A 16,189-nucleotide genomic window follows, 5' to 3' on the forward strand; every position below is an offset into this window, starting at 1 on the left:
TTCTAGCAAAGTTTTCGTTCGCACTGGCGGCCGCAAGAAGATTGACAGGAAGGGGGCGTTACCGGGTGTCAGCTGACCGTTTCCAGGGAGTGTTGCAAAAACGCAGGCATGTCTGAAAAAAAGCAGGCATGGCTGGGCGTTTGCTGGGCGGGTGTTTGACGTCAATTCCGGACACGAATAGGCTGAAGTCATCACAAGCACTGAGTAGGTTCAGAGCTACTCTGAAACTGCACAAATTGTTTTTGTAGAGCTCAGCTGCACATGCGTTCGCACTTTTGCTAAGCTAAAATATACTCCCCAGTGGGCGGCGGCATAGCATTTGCATGGCTGCTAAAACTAGCTAGCGAGCAATCAACTCGGAATGACCCCCTAAGTCTCTGCCCGGTAAAATACTGGTGTTCGTCCACCAGGTGTCGTGCATATGTGAAGTCTCCATTGTAAAGTCAAATGATGCTTGTAATTTAGGAACTACTTTTTAGATGATCTCTACATTGAGTAGAAATGTGAATACAGAAACAGATTGGCTCATCGTATCCGATGCACACAAAGAAAAGCACAGTTCAGAGTTCTCTAAAAGAAAATAATTAATTACAATCAGTAATAGAGTTGGGACACACAGCACTATAAAATAAAATTACAATGAGCAACATTACTATGTCACTGCAGGTGTCATTCACCTGTCTCCATAGCTCTCTTGGCATAGTGGTATCGCCAATGGTTACCATGCCCATGAGCTAGGGTTCGATTCCCACAAAGGACACACTGATATTGTTTATCTGTGTAAAAAGTAGCATACACAGGCTCTCAAAACAAGCTCTGTTGTGCTTCATATACAGACTCTGACATGTACACAAATATACATTCATAATTAAAAAAAGCTTTCCAAATTATGAAAGACGTATCTTTATGAGACTGAGTTTACTGTACTTCTTCCCGGGCCTCTCCATTGCTTTAATAGGCAACCTCCCCAAGCCCCAATCCCACTCCTATCTGACTTGAGATTTCATGGACTGCGTTTACTGCTTAGTAAATGACAGCATAAGCAATTAATTTACATACAGTATTGTACTGGCTGTGTCGTGTTTTACTAAGCAGTACACCCAGTCTGTAAAATCACAAGTCTCACAGTGGGTGGCATTAGGAGTGGGGGAGGTTGCCTATTAAAGCAATGGGGAGGACTGGGAAGAAGTACTGTAAACTCAGTCTCATAAAGATAACACTGTCATAATTTGAAAAGCCATACATGTATTGTATAGCTGTGTAAAAAGTAGCATTCACAGCTTTATTTCTAATTTTGACTATATATCTGTGTGCATGTCTGAGTCTGCATACAAAGCACGACAGAACTTATTTTGGACAAATTAGAAAAAAACTGTGGATGCTATTTCTTACACGGATATAATGCTACTTTTTACACAAATATACAATACAATTGTGGCTTTTCAAATTATGAAATAGATACTGTAAAATATAGGCATTTATCTGGCTGAGAAGCAACAACTGTAGCTAAAAAGGTTCCAAGGCATTTCTTCTAGAAGCAAGTTTGTTAGCAAACCTGGCTACTGTTTAGCTTAGATGGGATGCTAGGTAATATAATTAAATATCTGGAAAATCTCTAGCTCCATTGAAGGAGGTACATCATTGGTTGATATATAACTAGCACTTGAATGAGAAATGTCTGGAAGATGTAAATTGACCTCACAAGGGTATTCATTTTAAGAGCCAGCCAGGAAATAAACAATTTATCTATATGAGTCCATTTCAATGACACATGAAAAACAATAACAATTTTCATTATAAAGAATATCATAAGTGCAAGTAACATAAACACATTTTTTACACTTCGATAAGAAGTTTTTAAGGCATTTGAGTATAGAGGGATTGAAATGTTAATGAAAATTTACATTTTTGGATAACTGATGTTACACCTCAATATGTGGCCACACAGAAATAAAATGTTACAAAGATACAAAACATGTGCAAGGGGCTATCATGGTGTGCATGACATCTTTGGCAAAGAGTTTTTGTTTCTTTTGGAGCCAAAAAAGATACCATTGTAGTCCAAATAACCATGGCCAAGGACTCAATGACTAGCACAAATATCAGGGATAAAAGAGGATTCTGAAATGACAGCATTCATTGAAACTGTAGTTAAGGGAACTGATTGAAGAACTTGTCCTGTAGAATGTCCACTCTGAAGCCTAAAGGGACAGCTGATCATGTGAAATGCTTTCTATGCATCAACTAATGATGGGGATTTATGGGAGTTGATAATTTAATATTGATATGGTTGACATTAGACACAGTATTGTTGCAGGCCTGCTAGGGAATAATACATCAGTTCGGACAAGACTACATTGAGACCTTCAATTTTGGCAGAGATTATGACTTTTTTTTGAATGGGCTTTCTTGTATGGTTCTCATTATAACTAACAACTTACAAGAAAACTTTTAAGAAAACATTGGGTTAGCCTCTTAAAAGATCCTATATTAAAAAAAATAAACTCAAAACACACACTTTAGGAATAAAGTACAGTAGACAGGAGTGCTCAATTGAGATGTAGAAATAGAGATGCAGGGGCGAGTGGCGTGCCTAGAGGCGCCTGCGCCTCGGCCCACCACCAAGCGCACAGAGACGCTTTCATTCAAAGTGAATGGGGCGTGTGAACGTCTACGATGCACGCGTGTCCCATTCATTCCCGGTAGACCGCCTCGCTGGGCGTGCCGAATCGCAGACGGAGCCACGATTAGTGTGGCTTCATCTGTATACAAAATTGTATTATTATACAAATAATAGATCCATAAATGTAATATTATATTTCAAACTGGACTTATTTCCTGCGGCTCTTCTCCCAACGACACAGTTTAAGATGTCAGGGACATAGTCTGCTGGAGCGGCTGAGCATTCCTATCCAGTTCTGAGATGTGCAGTGATGAAAGCAGGATTGCCAGTCAGGCTGCCACCATCTTTGCCCCATCTCAGTTTCCCTGCTGGGGATCATTAGCATTTGTTACTTGGAACTTGTGCCCCCTAGCTTAGTTTGCCCCTTGCAGTAGATGATGGGAACATACTGTACATTCGGCAGGGCAATATGTAAAGACAGTAGTAAAGAGACATAGGTATGTTTGTTGTAAAAACAAATCTGCCGTTAAATTGATGTAATGGAGGCTATGTAGCAATTGGAGGGGATATTTGTTTAATTATACATCATGGTCATAAATACATTACATAATATTTACAGAGTGTAGGGACACAGGAAGAGTTTAATTGGTAATGTTAATAGAAACTTTTAATTGAATCAATGATATTTATTGAAGCATAATCTTTATATTATCAGGAGAAAGTTAACCTAGATGGTGAATTTAACATGAAGAATTTACTGGCATGCACCTTACAGATCTTCTTTGCTGGGGTGGACACTGTCAACACAACGCTAAACTATTCGCTTTTAATTCTTCTGAAATATCCTGATGTTCTTGGTAAGTGTTGCAATAAGGTGCCCATTTATAGGCAAGTGTTAAAACGCGTTGTGAATGATAAACTCATTGCGTATAATAAATGGTGTTCCAGCCAATCAGCTCCCAACTATCATTTTTTTATTACATGACAGGAGCTGATTGACTGAAGCAGCATTTGTCATCTGCAATGAGTTTTATCATTCACGTGTTTTATCACTTGAAACCACAAGCACTGTTTATTTGTTCTTCAAGGTTTTGTGATACATATAGGAGCTTTACACACTCCTCAAACAGCTGCTGATTAGTTGCGCCAATTTCAGCCCACCTTTTCCTCAGTCACCAGGTGTACTTGATGCCACAGCAGCCAAATCTAGCTTAAGAATAACAGACATAATTTGAACTAATGAGGAAAAATAAAATAAGCAACTGTATGTTTTCACAGTGGCAACTTATATCACAATACACATCAGTTTACACAGTGATTTAAAATAACTATGGTTATTTACAGATGGAGCCATGCTAATTGTGGGTCCGTCTGTGTCTGGACGCGCCCGCCCAAGAGCGCCTATCACCGCGTCTGGAGTGCTCGCGTGTCTGTGATGCACACGTGCTCCATTCACTTGAATGGAAGCGTCTCTGTGCGCTCCTGACGTGACTTGGCGGATGGATCACCTAGTCACGCTGGGAGTGCTCGTATGCGATTGAGCTGCACTAGGTGAGAGCAGCTTCATGTTTAGGTCCACCAACCATTATTTTCATAAACTAGAATGTTTGCCTTCAAATCCTTGGCCACACTGGAGGCATCTGGTGTTTGCATGGTGACTCAGTAATGCAATTTTTTCCCCAGAATATGGGCCATCATATGTAAAATGGTTACTGGAAATAAGGACTCTTAGGCAGGTTTTCTGGTAAAACACAGTGTCTCTACTGGCATCAGACACTAAACATAGCATATACAGGCTTGGGCCTGGTCACACAGGTACATAACTTAAAATGAACAAATGAAAAGTAAATGTCTACTCAATCCCCATGCTCAACAGTCATTTTGCTGCAATGACCTTCAGCCACCACCCTCTATGCTCTCCTGGCATAGCCAACATCCACAGTCCCTGGCACTACAAAACTGCAGCCTACCCATACATCCTTCAGTTTTTTTGCTAGATGAATTCAGTGGTGCCCTCCAGTGGACAGTTCCACAAGGGACCAGCCTAAAGCTAACTAATGGAAGAGCTGGCCCTGCAGAGAGATGTTACTGTAACTCACCTCTCTGATGATCTCACTGCGTCAGCACAGAGTTGATGCAATACATAATGGCTCTTATGTGACCATGTTGTATGACCGTGTTGTGCACAATACCACAAAATAATGTAAGATCTCTATGCAAATAAACATGGCAACCAGCAGCGGCTGGGCCTGTAAGTAAGCATTACGCCATCTTCAGATTTTTCTAAGTGTACTTATAAAAGGACCAAAAAGCTCAGCTTTCCATTGCTTAGTAAGTGCTCATCATGCTGCATCACTATAGTTGCCTATGTTGATGGTATTACTAAGAGAAACCAAGAGTACCACTGGAGAAATCTCTGATTAGAACTACAAGTAGCAACAGGGAAGTTTTTGACAATGCAACCATGGGGTTCTGCAGAGATGTCTCTGCTGTGGTAGCTCTTGCTTTATGTTCTTTTGCAGAGAATGTTGTCTCTTTATTCTGTGATGGTCTTTTCTGATTTTATAAAACCAGCTTCAGTGTAATCCCGTAGCAAATAATGCTAAAATAATTCAGGTTGCTTAAATATATTGTGATCTCAACCTGTCTAGCATTGCTTGGTGTCTTTGAAGCCTAACTTACTGCATTGTCTAAATCTAGGTACACGCCCACAGTATACACTTATGGTACAGTTCTTTTGATTCCGGACCTATTCATGAGATATCTTAAGACTGTGTACGCACAATTAATTATGTTTTAGTGGAAGAAAACTGGTTACATCTGAAGATCGGGTTTTATGGACTTTCTCATCAGATGCAATGGTACAATATCATACAAATATGGTGTGTCTATGCACTTTCAACCATTTTGTCCGCTGCTTCTGCAAATGCTACTCCAGCTGCATAGCCTAAAATCTGTAGAGTATGTACAGAGTAATCTGTAGAGTATGTACAGAGTAACAATCTTTTCAGCATAAACAGTTTTTTATACAGATGGTTTTTGTGGATCACAAGTTAGATTGTAAAGGTGTGTGCGCACAAATCAGCACTTTGATCAGGACTTCCAATCATAAGTGTAATCAGAAATAAAATTGCATCTAAAGTACTATTGTACAAGTGTGTATCTGCACAAGTCTCATTCCCTTTACTATTTGTTTAAGGTTGTCTTGCATTTTGTTTTTCCAGTCCCTTTGTTTAACCCATGTTCTGAAATTGTAACAAAAATCTCTTGAATCCCAGTCCTGGCCTTGTCCCCCATAGTGTGGCCTACTGTAATTATACATTTTATAAACCAGCACCAATATTTGACAAACTCAAAGTGACATTTTCAATACATCCAAAGTGATATTAGTGCAGCCAGGAAGGAGTATGAGCTCCTAAACTTGCCTCAAATGATTCATAGGATATAAATTGATTTCTGGCTCAGTGTTGTCTGCTAGATTGTTATGTATCTGTTCTGTTTGTTTGCATTTGATTCTTTCTTTTGACTCCTACTGTAAATTGACCGACTAATTAGCTTGCTTTTGATTCATAGATTTATTAAACTCACTGATGGCCTATGCCCCACCACAAGACATGGCCATGATGCAATATTAATTTCTAACAATAACTTATAAATAACCAACTAATTATAAATAAAGAGACATAGACAGTCATTGTTGTAAAAAAAATTACATCAAATTTATTGATAAAAACATTTAGGGAAGGGAGAAGGGAAGGGAGTATGGAGGCAAGTAAAGAATGGCTAACAGACTATATGGCTGTAAGAAACACCAAAGCATTCATTGATGTACCACTCTCCCTTAGACACAACTTATGGTGGACCCACACAGATGACAGGTACAGCCAAACCTGTAAGAGGTGGTCAGCAACCACCAATCTAAAGGAGGGTGCTTCCATTTAACATGAGTAAAATAGCAAGTGCTTGGAGAATACTGGGCAGGTCCCACAAAATGAGGAGGAACAAGGAAGTGATATGCTGACATGCTCCCAACTTGGCACAATGGGAGTGTGGTACAAAGGAGCATCTATGGTGTCTCAATTTATTCCTTCCAAATGTTGGGAAACATGCTCACTGTCTGCTACTTACCATAACCTTGTATCTGGATTCTTACCCCTCTTACTATCTGACGGCTGCCATGACCTATATTCTGACTGCTCTTTCTGTTTGCTATTTGCTTGCATATGTGTATTGGAGTTTCACCTGCTACTGTGAGTTGTACTATGCCACACAATTTCCATACACCTAAACCAGAGGTCTTTTAATGGCTGAGGGACCTGTGCACAGTCCTCTTCCCTTGCTCCATGCTGCACCACAGCACTTTCTGCTATTGGCGCCATCTTCAGTATAATAACTTCATTATGTGGCACATACAGTATCATGAAAATTGCAAAAGAGCTGGCACAGTGACACAACATTTACTATCATCTACATCTGTGCCATCTCTCCAAATATTTACATGAAATATGGTCCTGCTGGCAGATTGAATAGAGGGGATCTGCTGCACGTATACTGCAGCATCAGATCTGGCTGCACCCGTTATAGATAAACGACTGACCTAGATCACTTACTGTCAGTCTGCCGTCCTTCACCAATATTCTTGATCTGCAGGAAAATAGGTTGCTCATATTGATACCATCCAAGTACTGACGGTACTAAACAGTATTGTGTACCCTACTGCGGTCATCTATAAGATTCTGTAAAAAAAAAACAATGTAGTGTTGAGTAGAGTGAATTAAGGATTTTTTTTAACAACAAAATTCTTCAAAATCAACTGAACACTGAACAGCGTAATTTGCTATTTTCTTTTTGCAAGGTTTAATAGATCTTTAAGGAACCCCATACTGTATGTTTGTAACTTAGTTTTATAGCAACGTTCTAACCCAGTGACATACTGTAGCAGTACATCAACTTCTTTGCTACAATTATTTATATTATCTTGAATTTTGTTTTATATTTTTTTCCGGATTTTAAGCAAAAGTGCATGATGAAATTGACCACATCATTGGTCGACATCGCAGCCCAACTATTCAAGACCGAAACAACATGCCTTATACAGAGGCAGTGATCCATGAAATGCAAAGATTCACTGACCTGGCTCCACTGGGTTTTCCACGGAAAACAATAAAAGAGGTGAAGCTAAAAGGATACACACTACCAAAGGTATTTTTCACTACAGTTAAGTGTTTATAAAAATGGCAACATCCATGAGTACATGTAATGAGTACATAACTGAAATAAAAAGGGATTTTGTATGATATATTGATGGACGGGATGTCGGTGGTTATAATACCAACCATGGCACCCCAAATATCAGAAGCCTGACAGCCCCCCAGAAAGTACCCTAACCTTCCCCTGGCCCCTACCCTAACCCTGACCCTACCTTGTGGGTGCCTAACCCTAACCCTCCCCTGTGGTGCCTAACCCTAACATTCCCTTCCCCGATGCCTAAAGCTAACCCTCCCCGCTTGGTGCCTAACCATAACCCCCCCTTCCCCGTTATCTTACCATCCCCTTCTCATCCCTGCACCCTAACCCCCCTTCCAATGCCTAAACCTAACTTCACACTGCCCGTGGCAGGACGCAAGCGTGTCCTGTGAAAAGATTGTTCGGGATTCCAGGTGTTGGTATTTTGACATCAGGATCCTGAGTTCCACTGGGATTTTGATGCTGGCATTATGGCACTGGTCGGGATTCCAGCATCGGTATTTCAGCCGCCGGAATCCCGTCCGGTGGCATTGTAACTTCATCCCATAAAAAGATGTATATTATTTTCAATGTGATAAGAAATGTAACAGAATCATAATTAGGGGTTACAAATAGTACTAAGTCATGACTTGAATCTAAGTGCCAAAGTCAGACCCTGAAATGAAGCAAAATGCCATTTACCCAGAATTCTCAGATCGGGGGCCGGATGTAATGACATGGACGTATTTTCAAAGGGGCAATCACTTACAAGGCATGATTTTGCCTTGTAAGTGATTACCCCTTTACTAAAACATCTGAGTTTGGCCGGCATCCCGCACGGCCTGCAAACTCATGCTGTCATGGCCGTGGTTTTTGTGAACCCGGTGTTAGTGAAGTCTGTGTGGGCGACTGGAGAAATACGTGTATATTAGTCTGGTCTGTAGGAATCAGTGAGAAGAAGCAACAAAACCTAACTGGGGATAATAATAATAATAATTTTATTTATATAGCGCTCTTTCTCCAACAGGACTCAAGGCGCTTTACAGACATCAAAAACAATACACATGATAGAGAGGCAGGGCCGGTTCTTGCCCTTGCGGCGCCCCGGGCAAAAGTTAGGGGCGTGGCTTAATATGGGGGCGTGGTCAGTCACGCCCCCCATTTGTAGCACCGCTGAAAGGTAAAAAAAAAAAAGTATACTTACTGTACCCCGCTCCTGTTTCCAGACCCTGCAGACCGGCGCCGCTCTTCTCCTCAGATCTATGGGAGAGACGTCAGTCATGACGTCTCTCCCATAGCACAGCATAAGCGCTAGAGGTCAATTATGACCCCTAGCGTCTGTGCCACAATGCTGTGCGGTGCGCGATGACGTCATCGCGCACCGCACACCAAAGGTCCTCTCCATGAAGGGAAACTAGACGCTTAGCGTCTGATTCCCTTCAGAGCGGGGAAGGACCAGCGCCACGAAGGGAAACCAGACGCATAGCGTCTGGTTCCCTTCTCACAGCGGGAGGGGGGGCACAACGGGGGGACACTGCTGGGGCGCACACTGACAGTGGAGGGTCTTGCCATGATGCGGCGCCCTCCGGATGGCGCCGGCGCCCTCCGGAAGGCGGCGCCCCGGGCAAAAGTCCTGCTTGCCCGTGGCAAGATCCGCCACTGTAGAGAGGATTTGAGTAATACAACAATAGACAAGCAACACAGACATAAAAGAAAAACCTTAAGCCCACAGAAAGCATAACGCAGGATTGGTGCAGGTATTTTGGGTAATAACTTCCAAGGGTTGTGTATTCCATCCTCATAGGTACCAAGTGCAGCAGCCATCTTGGGCGCTCCGCGTAGGATTACCCTGGGTGGAATAGTCTACCCCTAGAAGAGATGACACAAAATGGGGGTGATTTCAGAGTCCTACAGTTTAGTGTAGGGTTCCAACAAAACCACAAGGTCCATGTATTTTTCATCCCATCCACAAGTGTACCATATGGGGCAGCCATGTTGGGCGCACTTTGAAGGTTACACTGTGGGAGGTGAGCCATACAAGGCCAAGTTCATATATGGGAAAACTGATGCTTATGTAGCAGTATGATGTACCCTGCATGTAGGGCACAATGGAAAGGTGTGCAATCAGTGGAGGTAAACATTACAGGAAAACACATGGTGGGGTGGAAGCGAGCAATGAAGAGGAAAAAAAAAACACAATAGCAGGTAACTAGTGGCAGAAGTAGGATTGGGATAACATTTTGATCAGATCTTAGTACGGCTGGGAAGGAGAATGTGGGGGTCATACTTAGACGCAATGGTGATGTCCCTGCTGATCCTGGCCCTCTTAAAACCTGGGACTCGGCAGAGGGAGATGTATCCTGACCACTGGATCACCAGGGACTTGGTGTTGATAGCAGGATGGTGAATGTACAGATGGAGCCTCCGTTATCTTGACTGGCTGAGGCATTAGTCCCGATCAGGCATATGCAGCATAGCGGGGCGCAGGTAGGCGCGCCTAGTCACAGAGAGGCGTGCCCAATCGCACGGAGGCAGACAGAGCATTTGGCGTTACATTTACGTGTAATACCTGCGATCATGCACCAGATGTCGCTTTTTGGTGGTGGTCTCCCAAAAAATACAATACTGAAATGCAGTATTGTATATAGTAAGGACTACTTTACTAATGCATCTCATTACTTAATACAGTATATACAGTACAGACGCAAATAGTACAGCATATATGATCCATTTACAGTACTTTAGGAATTTGTGAGCGTCCAAGTCCCGCAGACAAAGCAACATAAAACCAGTAGTGTACACTAAAGCAAATGGACATGTTGGAAGTTTATTATTGCGTAGTGATATTAAGAATATTGTACAGTATGCTAGCGTCCTAATCCCGTAAATTCCTAAAGTACGAATGCATGTTAGTTTTTTCCAGACACTTTATTATTTTTTTATTGACATAAACCAGGTCAAAGCTGCGGGAGCGGTTCTACTGTTAAGGTTCTATGCACCATACGGTACACATACAATTCTGTAGCAGGGCAGACTCAATTGAAATGCCCTTGGCTACGGAGCAAGTAACAGCACAGATTTTGTAGGCTATGGGCCAATGCTGAAGGAGCGTCAGAATCCCCTAGCTAAAATAGACAGGGGAGATTGGGATAAGCGAGGTCTATGCACATTATGGTATACCGGACTCGATCGCATAGCAAACTGATAAAATGGACACTGCCCGTGAACCCCCACCACGTGGCAGCGCTCGGATATGGAGTGAGAGATGGCATAAGTTTTGCAGGCCATGGGGCAATGCTGAAGGAGCGTCACTATCCCCTAGCTAAAATACACAGGGGCGATAGGGATAAGCGAGGTCTATGCACATTACGTTACACTGGACTCGATCGCATAGCAAACTGACGAAATGGCCGCTGACCGTGAACCCCCACCACGTGGCGGCGCTCGGATATGGAGTGAGAGATGGCATAAGTTTTGCAGGTCACAGGGCAATGCTGAAGGAGCGTCACAATCCCCTAACTAAAAAACACAGGGACATTACAGTAATGATATTCATGTAAACATATAAATAATTGTAAACAGTAAATGAAAGAATTACCGATCAAATACTGTATGAAGAAACTGTATAAATGAGCTGGAAGTTTTCAACTGCAGAAGTTTTCAACTGCAGAAAATTATCAGGAGATTTCTCAAAGGTCGGAGATGATCAACACAGCAAGTCTGATTACGAGGAAACAGCTTTGCAAAGTGGGTAGCGGCTGTGACTGAGACGTTCTTTTAATCAGATTCAAACTAGAGATGAGCGGGTTCGGTTCCTCGAGATCCGAACCCCCCCGAACTTCACCATTTTACACTGTTCTGAGGCAGCCTCAGATCTTCCCGCCTTGCTTGGTTTATCCGAACGAGGCCGAACGTCATCACCCCGCTGTCGGATTCTCGCGAGATTCGTATTCTATATAAAGAGCCGCGCGTCGCCGCCATTTTCACTTGTGCATTGGAGATTGAACGGAGAGGACATGGCTGCGTTCTCTCCCTGAAAAGCTCCATAATCTGTGCTCAGTGTGCTGCAAATATCTGTGCTCAATGTGTTGCAAATATCTGTGCTCCGTGTGCTTTATTGTGGGTACTGTGGACCACCAGTATATAATTAATTATAATTATAGTAGTACAGTATAGTAGGCCATTGCTGTATCTTGCAGCTCTGTGTCACTGCAAGTATCCATTCCATATCTGTGCTGCATTTTTGTGAGCAGTATATAGTATTACAGTGCAGCATTTTGGTGACCCAACAGTATATCGTTGTATACAGTAGCCCATTGCTGTATCTTGCAGCTCTGTGTCACTGCAAGTATCCATTCCATATCTGTGCAGCATTTTTGTGAGCAGTATATATAGTATTATAGTGCAGCATTTTGGTGACCCAAGAGTATATAGTTGTGTACAGTAGGCCATTGCTGTATCTTGCATCTCTGTTTCACTGCAAGTATCCATTCCATATCTGTGCTGCATTTGTGTGAGCAGTATATAGTATTACAGTGCAGCATTTTTTTGACCCAACAGTATATAGTTGTGTACAGTAGGCCATTGCTGTATCTTGCAGCTCTGTGTCACTGCAAGTATCCATTCCATATCTGTGCTGCATTTTTGTGAGCAGTATATAGTATTACAGTGCAGCATTTTGGTGACCCAACAGTATATAGTTGTGTACAGTAGGCCATTGCTGTATCTTGCAGCTCTGTGTCACTGCAAGTATCCATTCCATATCTGTGCAGCATTTTTGTGAGCAGTATATATAGTATTATAGTGCAGCATTTTGGTGACCCAAGAGTATATAGTTGTGTACAGTAGGCCATTGCTGTGTCTTGCATCTCTGTTTCACTGCAAGTATCCATTCCATATCTGTGCTGCATTTGTGTGAGCAGTATATAGTATTACAGTGCAGCATTTTCGTGACCCAACAGTATATAGTTGTGTACAGTAGGCCATTGCTGTATCTTGCAGCTCTGTGTCACTGCAAGTATCCATTCCATATCTGTGCTGCATTTTTGTGAGCAGTATATATAGTATTATAGTGCAGCATTTTGGTGACCCAACAGTATATAGTTGTGTACAGTAGGCCATTGCTGTATCTTGCATCTCTGTGTCACTGCACGTATCCATTCCATATCTGTGCGGCATTTTTGTGAGCAGTATATATAGTATTACACTGCAGCATTTTGGTGACCCAACAGTACAGTATATAGTTGTATATAGTAGGCCATTGCTGTATCTTGCAGCTCTGTGTCACTGAGTGCACGTATCCATTCCATATCTGTGCAGCATTTTTGTGAGCAGTATATATAGTATTACAGTGCAGCATTTTGGTGACCCAACAGTATATAGTTGTGTACAGTAGGCCATTGCTGTATTTTGCAGCTCTGTGTCACTGCAAGTATCCATTCCATATCTGTGCTGCATTTTTGTGAGCAGTATATAGTATTACAGTGCAGCATTTTGGTGACCCAACAGTATATCGTTGTGTACAGTAGGCCATTGCTGTATCTTGCAGCTCTGTGTCACTGCAAGTATCCATTCCATATCTGTGCAGCATTTTTGTGAGCAGTATATATAGTATTATAGTGCTGCATTTTGGTGACCCAACAGTATATAGTTGTGTACAGTAGGCCATTGCTGTATCTTGCAGCTCTGTGTCACTGCAAGTATCCATTCCATATCTGTGCAGCATTTTTGTGAGCAGTATATATAGTATTACAGTGCAGCATTTTGGTGACCCAACAGTATATAGTTGTGTACAGTAGGCCATTGCTGTATCTTGCAGCTCTGTGTCACTGCAAATATCCATCAATTCCATTTTCTTCCAGTGATTTGGACCATTAATACCATTGATTAGAACGAATAATTCCAGTGATTTTGTCATTTTCTTCCAGTGATTTGGACCAATAATACCATTGATTAGAACGAATAATTCCAGTGATTTTGTCATTTTCTTCCAGTGATTTGGACCAATAATACCATTGATTAGAACTAATAATTCCAGTGATTTTGTCATTTTCTTCCAGTGATTTGGACCAATAATACCATTGATTAGAATGAATAATTCCAGTGATTTTGTCATTTTCTTCCAGTGATTTGGACCAATAATACCATTGATTAGAATTAATAATTCCAGTGATTTTGTCATTTTCTTCCAGTGATTTGGACCAATAATACCATTGATTAGAACGAATAATTCCTGTGATATTGAGGTGTTTGTGTCGCTTAGCTTAGCCGTCCAGCGACCACAGTGCACCTCTTTTTCTGTTTTCTTTGCATCATGTGCTGTTTGGGGCCAATTTTTTAAGTGCCATCCTGTCTGACACTGCAGTGCCACTCCTAGATTGGACAGGTATTTGTGCCGCCCTCTTGGGTCGCTTTGCTTAGTCATCCAGCGACCTCAGTGCAAATTTTAGGACTAAAAATAGTATTGTGAGGTGTGAGGTGTTCAGAATAGACTGGAAATTAGTGGACATTTTGGTTATTGAGGTTAATAATACTATAGGATCAAAATTACCCCCAAATTCTGTGATTTAAGCTGTTTTTGAGGGGTTTTTGAAAAAAAAACACCTGAATCCAAAACACACCCGAATCCGACAAAAAAATTTTCAGGGAGGTTTTGCCAAAACGCGTCCGAATTCAAAACACGGCCGCGGAACCGAATCCAAAACCAGGCTCTTTGATTGGTGCCTGTATAGGTGCATTCATCCCTACACCAATCACAAAGCATGCTTTGAGTGGGAAGAATTCCCTTTGTTTGAATCTGAATAAAAGAGTGTCTCAGTCACAGCCCGCTATTTATGTGAAACCTGTGTGTACCTCTCCATTGAATGTCTTACACAGAAAAATAATAATATGTAAGTGAATGCCTTAGTGGACTTGGACGCTCATACTTGCATTTCAAAAGCACAGTATTTTCCACCACCTCCCGCTAGCCCATCGCCCTTCCCCTCTGGGAGCCTGCACAGGTCATGCAGTAGACAGGGAGGGAGTTCAGGTCATGTGCAATACACAAACGCCGAAAATCTACAGTACTGTGTTGCTCAGTTAGTTGCGTCAGAATACACTCATTTATACTCATTACCGCTGTGTATTTGCATTTAGCTTAAATAATCTCTCCCACAGATTTACTCTGATTTATGTGAAACCTGTGTGCACCTTTCCATTGACTGTCTTACACAGAAAAAAAATATGTAAGTGAATGTCATGGGAACACATTAAAATAAAAGGTTGGCACTTCACTCCCATTGGTGTTGGTTTATGCTTTAGGGGACTCGGACGCTCATACTTGTATTTCAAAAGCACGGTATTCTTAACCGCCTCCCCCTACCCCATCGCCCTTCCCCCCAGGGAGCCTGCACAGGTCAAACAGTAGTCAGGCAGGGAGTTCAGGCCATGTGCAATGCACAAACACCGAAGATCTATAGTTCTGTGTTGCTCAGTTACTTGCATCAGAATACACTCATTTATACTCATTACTGCTGTGTATTTGCATTTAGCGTAAAGAATCACTCCTGCAGATTTACTCTGATTTATGTGAAACCTGTGTGCACCTTTTCATTGACTGTCTTACACAGAAAAAAAAAATATGTAAGTGAATGTCATGGGAACACATTAAAAAAATGGCACTTTAGGACTCGAACCCTGAACCCTCAGCGTGGGAGGTGGGAGCCTTCATCGCTAGCCCACGACACCTCATGAGAAATTCCTAATTTCATGTGTAAAAGTACTGCAAAGAGCGACCCCTCCCCATTATGCCTTAGGGAACTTGGATGCTCATACTGTATATGTACTGTATTTCAAAAGCATGGTGTTTATGCATTGTACATACTTCCTTTTACACAATTAGTTGCGTCTCCATACACAATCTTGCGTCTGCATACACAAGTGTTTTAACATGTTCGTTTGTGTCTGTATAAACTATTTACAGTATATTGAGAACTCTCACCGTCTGACGATTAGTCACCATCTATTAACATTACAGTTGTCACTGACCATTTGCCAGAGCTGTAGATAAGTCTGCCACTATACGATCAAAAGTACTGGATTAGTGGAGCATTAGCCACCCAGTGGTGGAGATGTGTGATGCATGCTGAGTATCTGTATCGCCTCAATGCGCCTGCCCGTGATTAAACTCAGCAAGCTAAGCTATCGCCTTAACGTGACTAAACATTCATCTAGGAGGACCCATCTGTATTGGTGAGATTGAACTGGATATACTGTCACAGAAGTAGGTGTTTGTGTACTCAAGGTTACTATGAAATAGGTTCTCTGGAGTTGCGCAAAACTGGGCTGGTTACTGGTGAG

The 16,189-nt window shown here is 41.9% G+C and overlaps 1 pseudogene; it reads left to right on the forward strand.

The window, feature by feature from the left end:
- Positions 1 to 16,189, forward strand: part of LOC134949885 (cytochrome P450 2G1-like) — a 138,736-nt pseudogene that overhangs the window by 68,447 nt on the left and 54,100 nt on the right.

The sequence above is a fragment of the Pseudophryne corroboree genome, chromosome 8, assembly GCF_028390025.1.
Source record: "Pseudophryne corroboree isolate aPseCor3 chromosome 8, aPseCor3.hap2, whole genome shotgun sequence".
NCBI classification, from domain to species: domain Eukaryota; kingdom Metazoa; phylum Chordata; class Amphibia; order Anura; family Myobatrachidae; genus Pseudophryne; species Pseudophryne corroboree.